The 12,387-nt window shown below is 40.7% G+C and overlaps 1 long non-coding RNA gene across 1 annotated transcript in view; it reads left to right on the top strand.

Annotated features, from left to right (window-relative positions):
* The first annotated feature begins 484 nt into the window (after positions 1 to 484).
* LOC109368974 overlaps positions 485 to 12,387 on the top strand; it is a 12,835-nt gene continuing 932 nt past the window's right edge. The window contains exons 1-2 of the long non-coding RNA XR_002117496.2: positions 485 to 709; positions 8,135 to 8,245. This is a non-coding gene — a long non-coding RNA (uncharacterized LOC109368974). The remainder of the gene's footprint in view (positions 710 to 8,134; positions 8,246 to 12,387) is intronic.

Raw genomic sequence — 12,387 nt, 5'->3', positions numbered from 1 at the left:
ACCCCTTCCCAGACCTCGTTTAAGGGTTGGCAGTGGAGGTGAGGGTGTTTTGCTGGAGATCCCTGCCTACCTGAGGCCTTTAAAAGATAAGTAGCTTTTTTCCTTTTTTTCTTTTCTGTGTGCACCGCTGCTGTATTTGGTTTTGTCCTCATTTCCTACAGCCAAAGATTTTGCCTCCCTGCTTTTATCGTTGCGTTTTCCATCGTGTTGTAGCATTACCCCTTGTAACTGATCATCCAGAATGGTAGATGTTGGCTGAATGGGTATTGCTCGTTGTCCCTTGTCTTTCAACCCAAAATAGAGACTCTGTGCATTTGGTGTGTAGCGTACTAGCTTGCTCACCTTGTTTTGCTCTTCTGTGTGTTATGTTAGGATATCTTAAAAACAGAAAACAAGCAAAAAATAAACCAACAAAATCAACACGTTCTTTTGGCTTGCAATGTGTCAAGGAAAAGTGCTCATTTTGCTCTGAGAGTATATTTTCTTCCTTTAGAAGGTGTTGCTACCATACATATTTTGATATCTTGTAACGAATAATGAATGGTAAACCTTGTTGAGGATGCTTTAAGTTGCTCTTGATAGCTGTCTCAGGGAATTGAATTGGTAAAATCTGTTTTGTTTTGTTTTGTTTTTCAATACAGTTTCTATCCTGGGTAATGAAGGAAAGCCTTTACGTCTGACCAGCCCTGGGTGATTGCTATTTGGGAAAGTAAGTGCATGTTTTTTCCATCTCTCTTTGGGCCTATACTGTGTGGGTGGGCAGCAGGGGAATACTCCATAGCCAACAGTTCTGTCCTTGTTGCCTTTCTGAAAAGTGGTTATAAGGCTGTGGCTCTGGCCCTGCTTGCAGCCTACCAGCCCTTCAGAGAATGGGCGAGCCATACAGCATAGCCTGTGGTGGTTATAGACTGAGGTGTCTGATTTGGGACTTCTGCATGATGTCTGAGACCTACTCAGTATTTGTTGTTGTCACAAAATGCTGTGAGAAAGCTGATTGCTTTTGGATTGTTTGGTTAGCTTCCTACTGACAGTGTATTGAAATGGCTGGCTGAAAAATGTGCTCAGTGCTGGGAGCCGATAGGAAGTGCCAAAACACAAAGCTGGGAGAAGGGGGAATGGAGGCTGTGGAGGGGCTTGGAAAAGCTGCTTTTCTTGGGGTCGCTGCAGGTATTCGTTTCCTGTGATCTATGGTTTCCAACATGAAGCAACTCATTTACTCCTTGTCACTTGAATTCAGCTGTTTTGCTGATGGTTAGAAGAATTAAAAAAAAAAAGGGATTTTATGATGGATTCCAGGTCCCTAACTTTCCCAGGCATTTGATACAGTCTCTATATGTGTAAATCTTGATGTGACTTCTAGTGCAGTAAGACTGCAGTATGAAAACATAGGTAATGAATATTGATAATCCCTGTTCTTTCCTTAAGTTCCATTCATTTTTTTATCCTCGATATTTTTGTCCAGCTGTTCCTAGTTACACCAGTGCATTTCACAGATATGTATAATAACCCTGGTGGATTATTGATTTGCTCTTATAGCTCCATTTCTCACTTGTTAACTGTCGCTGCAAAGATATTTTACTTGGAGTCTTATGAAAGTGAAATATCTGACTTTGCTGTTACTGAAGTTGGATTTTTTTGGCTGCCTAGCAGAGTTGGCTGTAGCATGAAGCACGTTTTTCCTGCAGCTCAGACTGATGAATTAGACATTATAACTCAGCAAATTAATAGAAGCAAAGCAAAGTAGATTGATTCAAATTTACACAACTGTTTTCAAAAACCGAGACTGTCTGGCTGCCTTTTTGCCCAAAAGTAGAAGAAAATATTAGACTGTTGAGTAGTGAGGTGGTTTTACTCTCTGGGTTGAAAAGCCTGCTTGTTATCCAGCTTACGCTTCTATGAGCTTGTTCTATCTGGGCAGGCTGAGTTGAAGGATGATAGGTCTGGTCGGATGAGTGTGGGAAGGTGTCCCTGTCATAGCAGCTGGGAGAAAGAGCTATGCTCCCAACCTGGGCAGAGAGGCCAGGGAGTAACTGTGCAGAGAAGACAGCCCTTGCCAGCTTAGAGGTGATACCCCAGCAGGAGGGCGGGGTGTGTAAGGGCAAAGTGCTCTTGGGATGCCTGTGCCTTGTCTGCCCGTTGGCTAAATGGACTGCTTTACTCACTAGAGCCATCAGTTGGTCCCTTCCCATATGGGTTATAATTTACTTTGATATACAACAGAAAATTATTCTTATCAGCTCTGGGAAAGGCCACAGGTGCAAAAGAGAGGAAAGCGCAAGAATATTTGTTATGTTCTGCTTCTATTGAGAGAGAGAACAGAACCACTTATGATCATTTTATGTGCTGTCTTGAATGACAATTTGTAGTTGATGTGAAGTAAACTCTGATGAGAAACGTCACAGCCATTTTTGGTGTTTGATGCTCCACCAAGGCATTGCACAAGGTCATTTAAAAGGATTTTTTACAGAGCTGATGAAATGTAGTCTGTAAATGGTCCCTGAACTGAAAACAACATGCTTGGGTTTTATTAATTATGAATTTCCCATAAACAAATGTATATGTGGGTTTAATATTAAGCCCTGTGAAGGGAGCTGTAAAACGTGCTGCACAATGATGGTGTGGCATTTTAACCCACTTTTGTCTGGGCTTCTAGAGCCAGCACACTGGGATGATCCTGCCAGTTATGCATACAACTTGAAGGAGCCGTGTTTTGCCAAGTTGTGTGAGTACATACTGAAAACACAATGTGCTGGTTCAACCAAGTGCTGTTCCGTATGTAATTTTAGCCTAGTAAATCATTACCTTGTGTTAAAAGCTTGCTACAACCTTGCTGCTGTGAAGCATTAGCAGCGTTTGTACCTTCACATCCTTTGTCTGATTCCTTTATAAAGGCATTTCTAATAGCACGTACTTAGCTGTAGACCAGTAAATGCTTTATCTCCACCAAACATTTCACTTCTGTGTGAAGGGCATTCCACAGTAAAGAAAAGGTATAGAATCAAGTCTTCCCCGTTATTCTCTACACCAGTGCTTTGTCTGGAACCCTCATGGGTTCGTTCACTTTACTCCAGAACCACCTGGCAATGATGAAGCACGGCACATACCCTACAATTTGCACACGAAGCAGTAAGTGGACGTGAGAAATAATGGGGAGTGCATAAATCTCAAAAGCATAACTATCAACTGAACATCTACATGAAATTACTGACTGTGTGTCAGGGTTCTGTTGTTTTCTATCATATAGCTTGTCCTTTTGAAAATAAATGGAAGATGGAAAGGTTTGAAATAAGTGCAGTGTCTCATACTGTTTATGCAAGTAAAGCTGAATGTAAACAGGTGCTCACAGAAAACTTTGCATTGATCTGATTAAAAATAGCTGCTTTCAGAGTGCAGTAAGTACAAATAAACACAGTGCTTGATACTTCATATTTGACACCAGGCACAGATGGGAGAGCTGCCTGCGATGTGTGCAGGTAAAACTTGTGTGCAGGCTGTGGAGCCAGGAGCAAGTTCTCTGCTTCTCCAAGTGACCGTATCTTTAAAGAAGTTAGGAAGACACTGAGGTCTGCGGAAATACCAGACAATGCTTTGGATAAAATGGCTAGCTAATGGCACAAAGAAGTTCTGGCTATAGGCAGTGTATTAATTATAATGGGATTTGATTGTTATGGCTCTGAAATGCTGCATACCATGAGTCAGTCCTTAGGAAATGAGCCTGCTGGGAAACCAGCAACTTAAATGCAGCCCATTTGGCATCTGCTGATATTTCTGTACTTGCAGATGATTGGGAATTTGGAAGAAAGCTAATTTTTCCTCTGAGCTGCATTAAGCTGATAAACTAGCACTTCTTTGGTTTAAAATCTTAAGCTGAATTAGTTTCTGCTCAAGGTGAGGAGTGCAATCTAAACCATACAAAGAGGGAACTGCTGCTAACGTAGTTGCTGATTTTCTGTCTTATTTTGGAAATAATTTCCATTATGTGGATTAATTAGTTGTCAGAAGAAAGCAAACCAACTGAAAACCACTTTTAGGCCTCCATGTTACAGCAAAATCTTGTTAGGACTTGAGTCTCATTACTCTCTCCCAAATAACCTCAGCTAAAGCTGCGCCTTAAGTCCTATAACATATTCTTGCAAGTCATTTCTCTCCTCCATCTAAAAATAGAATAAATGAAAGGAGGACTTCCTTAATCCCAAGGGATGACTTACTGCAGCACCATACTGAAGATCAGATTTGGGAAGAGAACAGATTTGTCTGTGCGTTTTTTGGTGGACATCATTTGGAACCATTTTCAAATATGAAGATAATGCTGTATTGAGGGAGGTTGCTGAACGTTCTCATGTTACCGGGGGCTCCTGCTACAAGGAGCCTCTGCCTATTCCTCACGCCTCTTTTTCTTTTCTGATGCCCAGTGGTGAGTTCAGTCCTGTGTTCTTCCAAGTTTGCACCCTTTACTCTGATCAAGATTTTGTGGTCCTCAGGGACATGATTCGATATGAGCAATTCGATAATTCCATGCGAATGCATGCTCTGAGCCAATGAGTTAGTAAGAACAAGTCAACAGGTCACAATATTTAATCTTGATGTTTTGTGCTACAAATGTAGTGATTATTTCTTTATAGCTTCCATTTTCCTGCCCTTCCAAACCCCCACTGTACAGGATCATTGAGAACAGTTAATGCTGTTGGCTTCATGGAAGTATTTGACTTATTGGAAGAAGAGGTTTGGTGCTTTTTTACACAATCCAGCTGTGTTTCTCAAAGCACTTTTTTTCATTTCTGCTTCTCTGTTCTGGGTGCTGCAGGTTGTCTCTTTCCTTTCCAAGCTCTAGCTTGAGCCCAGAATCCCACTTGATTTGAACATATCAAAAAGAAAGGCATTATTGCCTCTCCTGTCTTACATGCAGCATACGATATTCCTTTCGTTTTCTACCAGAACAGCTTTTAGTTTTTGTGCAGTGTTACATAATGGACTCAACCTGATATTTTTCACAAGTGTTGCTGTGTAGGCTGCCAAGTCTGCACTACGTGCTTCTCCTCCACTTTTTAGGAATGGATGCTAGATTATCTTCTTTAATCCAGTGGATTCACTTTGCTCTCCTTGCATCCCAAATGCACATATCTCAGTAACTTAAGCCAATCCTTTATAATTATTATATCTATAACATCTTCAGGTCTTTCTAACTTCTCTAAGTCTTCAGAGCAGATTCTGAATCACGTTACTTCTATGTTACTTTTTCTCTTGACCCCCTGTTACTTTGACCACCACCAACATTTTCATAGTGCTTGTGTAGTGACGTTTCATTTTTTTCTAAGGAAGCCATCAGCTTTATGACTGCCTGGCAATATCCATCCCCTGAACAGCAACCAGGACTGTTAATACAGCCCACGGGGCACAGACACCCCTGGTTACCCTGTGTTCTACAAAGTTATTTGTGGTCAGAGCTTTTCAAGTGCTCTACTGTTTATAAAGACAGTTTGCTTGTTTGTGGAGCAATGGTTATATTCATTTGTTATTTGTTTTTAACTTCAGGGTTTGGGGCAAGTTTAAAAAATAAATAAATAAATAAAAATTGCCCTGTGAGTCTTTAGCCCTAATGATTGGTTAAGCAGCTTCTGGTTTGCAACAGGAACATTTGGAGATTTTTAAAAAACATGGCTTTCACAGAAATGTGTCACACGGCAGAAAATCTTTTCCTCTTGGGATATCTTTGATGAAGTGTGCACATCCTGAGATCTGTGTGGAGTTAACAGAGTTCTTTTCAGAGCTTTTCAAGCCTTATACTCTCCAGCATTTCCTTTCCTTAGGAACATTTGAGCATTAAAGATGGAATAGTTGTACACGCCAGTCTACCAAGGGAAACTATTTTTGAATAATAACACTGATGCAGTTAGTTTTAAGCTAACAAATGTGACTTATTGTTGCTTTTCTTGTCAGAAGTGCTCATGAATGTGACATCAGTGGACTTGCTTAGAGTCAGTTGTGGGTGAGGACACTGTGTGGGACTCATTCCAGCCCTAGGTGGAACTAAGTCTTTCTGCTGTAAGATACATTGCTAGTTGCCTCAACACAATTTGAAAGGTTACGAGTTTGTTCCATGACCAAACCTGGTTCCTTTGTCTAATTTTCTGACAGGTATGGCAAAGTTTATGGAGATCTAGAAGCAACTATCTGTTATCACTTAAAGAGATAATCCATTTAAGCTACTTCATATTTGTTTAACAACATAGCTCATGTATCTCAGTTTCTGTCCAAGCATGTCTAGCATAGTGCTGCCCTTGGAAAAGCGTGTTATTAATAGCAAGAGTGTCAAGCAGGTATCTTTTTTTTTTTTCCCGTTCTCCTTCCTGTTTTCCAATGTACACAATTTCTGTTTTGCTGGAATTAGAGAAAAGGGGCTAATAGGCTTTAAAAATCTTGCTTGGAGGTTTATTAGCTATTGCTAACGTGAGTGTGTTCCATTAGAAACCACTTCACTGATTTTTTTGCTGCTTCACTCGTGAAAATTGGTCTTAATTTTTTTAATTTTCTTGATTCCTTTCTCTTGAAATACCCACTTATCAAAGTGTGATGTGGCCCTGTGTATCAGCAAGTGACTTTGTGTGACGCTGTTTGTTTGGGAAATATCCTGTTTTACTCATGTAGACAGACAGTAATGTAATTTGTCTTGATTAGGGTTCTAGTATTTCCTGCTCAAGGGATAAAACCTCTTGGATCACTGTACACCAGCAAACTCCCTATCCTTTCACAATTTCAGCTATGTAAACATATTTCCTCGGAGCTCCTGGAATCTAAATATTTTTAAAGCAGTTCAGTGATTACAATAAACAAAGAAAAGAAATATGTAAATTGTGCTGACTTGAGGACAATTCCAGGACCAGCCTGAGGTCTCCAAAGAATTGTTCTAGTCTGAGGGACTCGATTTCTATCCAGACTATTTATTTTAAAATCTTTTGTGGCTAATTACAGCTATCTTTGTTGTCTTGGCTTGTCTGCATTTTTCTTTCAGTAGCCAGTGCATGCTGGAGAAATGCATTAGGATGTGTGTCAAGTCAGCCATAGGAGCAAAGATGGCATTTGTGGAGAAATTGCCCAAGACGAGAGAAACCCTGGTGTGGGAAAGCAGACTGCTTTTGTCCTGGGTTCAAAAACAGTAAGACATGAATGTGGAAATTCAACTACTTAAATGCCTACTAAGCAAGGAGAAGCTCACTGGTTTCAAGTAGCCAGAGCACTGAATGGTCTGGCCAAAGTAGTCCCTGGGTTATAAAAGTTGAGTCCCTTCCTCGTTGAAAATGAATTAATGGCAACAGTCTGAGTTTGTAAGTGTGTTCTGCCCAAATGTTTTCTCAACAAGAAATTTAGAATCGGGTAAAAACAATTTCACTATTTTTTCCTCCTCAATAATATTCACTTGAACAATTGAGCTTTCCTTCTGTCAGCAGTTAACGAATGCATGTAGAAGCTATTTTTGCAGCTGTTCTGAGGTGTTAGAAAAGCTGAAGTACGTGGCACATTTCTGCTTAGAGAAAAGCATGGGAAGATCTCAGAAGGCAGCACAGTGTTTTTCAAAGAGATTACTTTTATTTAGAAAGCTTTTTCCTATCTTTAAGCTTTTTCACAGAGTCACTCAACAGTTTTCGTAATAAAACACTGAACAGGAAAATGTGCTGAGTAAGAACCCCTGCATGCTTCTGAGTTAGCTGCTGCATCCCTATTGGTTTCTCAAACATTTGCTGTTTGTGGCTGAACAGTGTTTTTTGGGTGGAGGGGGGGCTTTGAAGCAACCAACTGAGAGAGGAGGCATTTAAAAGAGTCCCTAGAACAGGGACTGAACCAAACAGTGAACTGATGACTGGTTTGCCCAGTGCTGCCAGCTGTGCATGCAGGGGCCAGCAGGCAGTTACAGGGTGGGAAGGTTGGATCACAGCACTCGAGGGTGAAGTCAGAATTATACAGACCTCTTTAATCACAGCCTTCCCTTCTATGTGCAATGATTATTAAAATCATTCTACAGCCTTAATAACCTTTTCCCTAGCACAGTCTTTTGATTGAGATCTTGAATTCCTTCTTTTCTTCATAGGTAACGTGCAAAATAAATGTTCTATTTTTGCTCATTAGTAATTTCTTCCAGATTTCCCAATGTAATCGAATGGGAAAGAATAAGAAGTCAGGGAACTGTGACCCACGCTGCGGAAAAATTACTGTATAAGTCCTGAAATATGTGCATCTATCTTTGATTCAGGTATGTTTGCATGTGTAAGTGATCAAGAAAGTAGATACTTGTTACTATGAATTATTTCAGTCACTATAATTAGTTATTCATCTCACTCCTCTTCTCCTCCTCCCCCCAACAACTTGAGATTGCGTTGGAATGAGAGATGTCACTGAAGCACATGTAACATGGGGAGACTTCAATGCAAGTTCCTCACATTATTAAGGAGAGGAGACTTGTTGGTTGTGTTTTCATCTTTGAAAATGTAGCAGTTTGTTTTATGTTTTTACTGTTTGGGTTTGTGTGCTGAAAAATAAATGCACAGTAAGTGTCCTTACTGTTGCAGTGTTATTTTCCCAGCAATTAACGATAGAGACTTCTAATATCAAGCTGTTCCCTGTACAAAACCTGCTATAGAAAGAACTCCTCTAATAGTCTTGGTTTCCTTAATTGTCAGGCTAAAGCACTATAAGTTCTATGTCATATTATGAGCTTATTTCCTTAAATTTCTTTAGGGATGTGTGTTAATATACTGGAATTTCTGCAATAGCTGGTAATGGGAAAGAGTTACAACAAATAGTTACTCGTTGGTAGGAGGAAGGTGACTCTCATTTGTCTCTGTGATGTTCTGGAGAAGCCATTTATTTTGCAATAACAGTGCTGCTGGTCAAAGGGAAGGCAACTGAGCGAAGTCCTCAACCTGGACTTGTACAAGGCCTTTGTCATGGTCCTGGACCACATCCTTATCTCTGAAATAGAGAGAGATGGATTTGAAGGGTGGACTAGTTGGTGGATAAGGAATTGGTTGGAAGGTCGCAGCCAGAGGGTTGTGATCAATGATTCTGAGTCCAGGTGGTGGCGGGTGATGAGCTGTGTCCCCCAGGGCTCTGTCTCGGGACCAGTACTCTTTAACATCTTTATCTGTGACACAGAGGATGGGATTGAGTGCACCCTCAGCAAGTTTGCGATTGACACCAAGCTGAGTGGTACGGTTGGTGCAGGAAAAGGAAGGGATGCCATCCAAAGGGACCTCGAGCAACTCAACATGTGTGCCCACGTGAACCTAATGAGGTTCAAAAAAGCTCAGTACAAGGCTTTGCACTTGGATCAGGGTAATCCCAGGTATGTATACGGACTGGGAGAAGAACTCCTTGAGAGTAGCCCTGCTGAGAAAGACTTACAGGTCCTAGCAGATTTAAAGTTTTACATGAGCCAGCAGTGTGTGCTTGCAGCCCAGAATGCCAGTGGTCTCCTGGGCTATTCATCAGAAGAGGACTGACCAGCAGGGAGAGAGAGGTGATTGTCTCTAGTACTGCGTCTAGGTTTGGGGCACGTGTGGCAGGAAAAGAGTCAAGGTTTTGGAGAGGGTCCAGAGAGGGCCCACAAAGATGAAAGGAGGGCTGGAGCACCTTTCCTGTGAAGACAGGATGAAGAAGCTAGGCTTGTTGAGTCAGGAGAAGAGAAGGATGTGGGGAAATGTCATTGCAGCCTTCTAATGATTAAAGGGAGTTCACAAACAAAGAAAAATTACTTTTTACATGGTTAGATAGTGACAGGACTAGGGTGAATGACTTGAAAACTAAAGGAGTGAGGATTTAGATGTCAAGGGGAAGTTTATCACTGATAGAGCAGAGAGGTGTTGGAACAGGTTATCCAGATATTCTGGATGCCCCATCCCTGGAGCAGTTCAAGGTCAGGTTGGATGGGACTCTGAACACCCTGGTCTAGGTCAGGGTTGACAACCCTGCCTGAGGCAGGGCGGTTGGAACTTGATGACCCTTGAGACATTCTATGATTCTATGAGAGATTCTTGCTTTGGGCTGTTACGTGCTACAGAGTTATCTGATTTATCTGCTGAGGACTTGTTTCTTGCTGAACTTGAGTATTTATAATCAGAACTGGGTGTTACTGTAGGGGAAGAGAGAGTGTTAATGTTGTAAAAGGCGTTTTGTGTGGAAAAGAATCATTAGGATTCTCAGGGGTTTGAGAGCCTTAAACCCTGTTTTTAGAGAGGAGAGTTGGGGTCATCTTCAATTCTCCAAATGTGTTTCTGCTTCTGCCACATGGAACTTCCCTCCTCTGCCATGATTTCTTCCTTTCTACTCTTCCAGTGACTTTTGGAAGCAGCTCTCAATTAAGACCCTGAAAAAATTGCCTGCTGAACTCCAAGGCTACTTTACTGTCATATAAGAATGAGCTGAAATAATATTACTGTTCTGCATTTCTGTGCCTCAGCAAACATGGGTGTGAAAGCACACGAATGCAAAAGGAGTTGGAAACTTTCTTTTCTGGCAACTGCTGGCAGTCTGTTGAGGACTGCCATTGGAAAGAAGTTCACTTGAAGGAAGGAGAAGAAAGCAGTAATGCATTATTCTCCTTAAAAATCCTCTGAGATTCATATAGAGCTGTGACTACTCCTGAGTGATGCTGTGGAGCTGGAAATGATCATTAGCAGCGGGTCTGAGCCAGTTTTCAATGTGTTGGCATTCCTGGGGTATCCATTAGGCAGCAGGTCATTTCAGCTTCAGTGTTTCAGCTTCAGTGTCAATATTTAATGCAGCACTTCAGTGACAAATCATTCCAGTTTGCTTTTGGACCCGACTTTTCTTTTTTAGAAGCTGTTACTTAGAGTGGGGCAGAATTTTAATTTCAGTCTATGCAATTCACCTTCTGCTCTGGTTAACACCATCCCTTTCTTGAGGCGCTCTGTCCATTAACTGCTCATTTTTCGAGGAGGGTACAATGCTGTTCCAGATTGAGATGACAAAATCATTCATTTCCTTAGGTTTAACTGTTGCTTGCACATAAGCAATCATCCAGCCTTCTCTTTATTAGACCAATATTGTTGTCATTTAAATGAGTACTAGGCTTGAAATCAATCATCCTAAAGCTCATGTCCATCGCTGACAAGGAATCTGAGTTGCTGTTATCCTGCAGAGAAGGAAAATAGCAGATCAATGCTGCTTTCCTTTCTAAGCGAAGAAAATAATTTTAGCCTGGAAAAGAAAGTTGAATTCCTTTGATCGGTGCTGTATGCTCGAGTTTATAAAGGGCTTTTGTGTTCCTTCTTAGCTGGATCAAACTGAGAGTGGGGTAATTATCAGTGACGAGTAGAAATAAAATAATCAGTTTGCTGTGTCAAAATATCTTCATGTTTATGCCAATCATCCTGTCTTTCTTGTACAGTGAAGATCAACTGTCAGTTCAAGAGCAACAGCTTCATAATTGAACTTCAACTCTTTGTTTGCATTTGGTTGTGGAAGATGCTTGTGGATTTTGCCTTGGGGACAGGGGGCAGGGTATATGTTTCTAACTACAGCTGGTATTTTGGCATTAAGGCAGAGAGGTTTAAAGTTGTAGTGCGTGTCCTGCCATATGCCTGTGTTTCACACCTACTGTGATTTAAAAACAAACAAACAGCAATTTAACTGACTTTACAACATGATCACTTTTTGCATTATCATATGAGCATAAGACTTGAGAGCAAATAACTCTCAAGATATGGTCCTGTGCTTCTTGTGACTTCATTAGGAGTCCATTGTTGAGTTTGTCCCAGGAAAATTGGTCCAGTGTTGTTTGGACCTGCATTTAAATAAAGAGCTTCTGATTGATTAAGAAATGTTATGACCTAAATGCTCTTATAAAACCAAGCATTTCTACATCAATAAGAGAAGTACTGAAGTCTCTATTGTGATTGTGCTCATTGTACTGTAGTTTAATAAGTTACTTTCAGCACAGCTCCATCGATTGTTAGGGGTAGGGGAAAGATTATAGGAGATTGTTGCTATAGTTGACTTGTATTGCCATGGAAATACTGTTCTTCCTCCTTATTCTGTGTTTTGGATTACTAATACAGCATGTTAAAGAAAAAGAAAAGAAAAAAGCATGTTTGGGGAAGTAAACAAACTTGCTGCAGTGATACGCGATAATTAATGTACATTAGAATAATGAAAGAAGATACTGGACGGCCGAGCTGCTTTTGTTTTACAATGGGCAGGAACACAATTATCAGATGATTTGATTTTGACTGTTTTCCAAAATTTGCTCCAGTAGGGTAACATCCGGTTTTGGTTTTGGCACATAGTGATTCATCTCATTAAATCAGTGCGCAAAAAATTTGTTTTCCATACTGTCTGATGGCTTTGTTTTTTGTTTTTTGTTTTTTGTTTTTT

This window comes from Meleagris gallopavo, chromosome 8, assembly GCF_000146605.3.
Source record: "Meleagris gallopavo isolate NT-WF06-2002-E0010 breed Aviagen turkey brand Nicholas breeding stock chromosome 8, Turkey_5.1, whole genome shotgun sequence".
NCBI lineage: Eukaryota > Metazoa > Chordata > Aves > Galliformes > Phasianidae > Meleagris > Meleagris gallopavo.
Note: the sequence above shows the minus strand (reverse complement) of the source record. Positions and strands in the feature narration are given on the sequence as shown.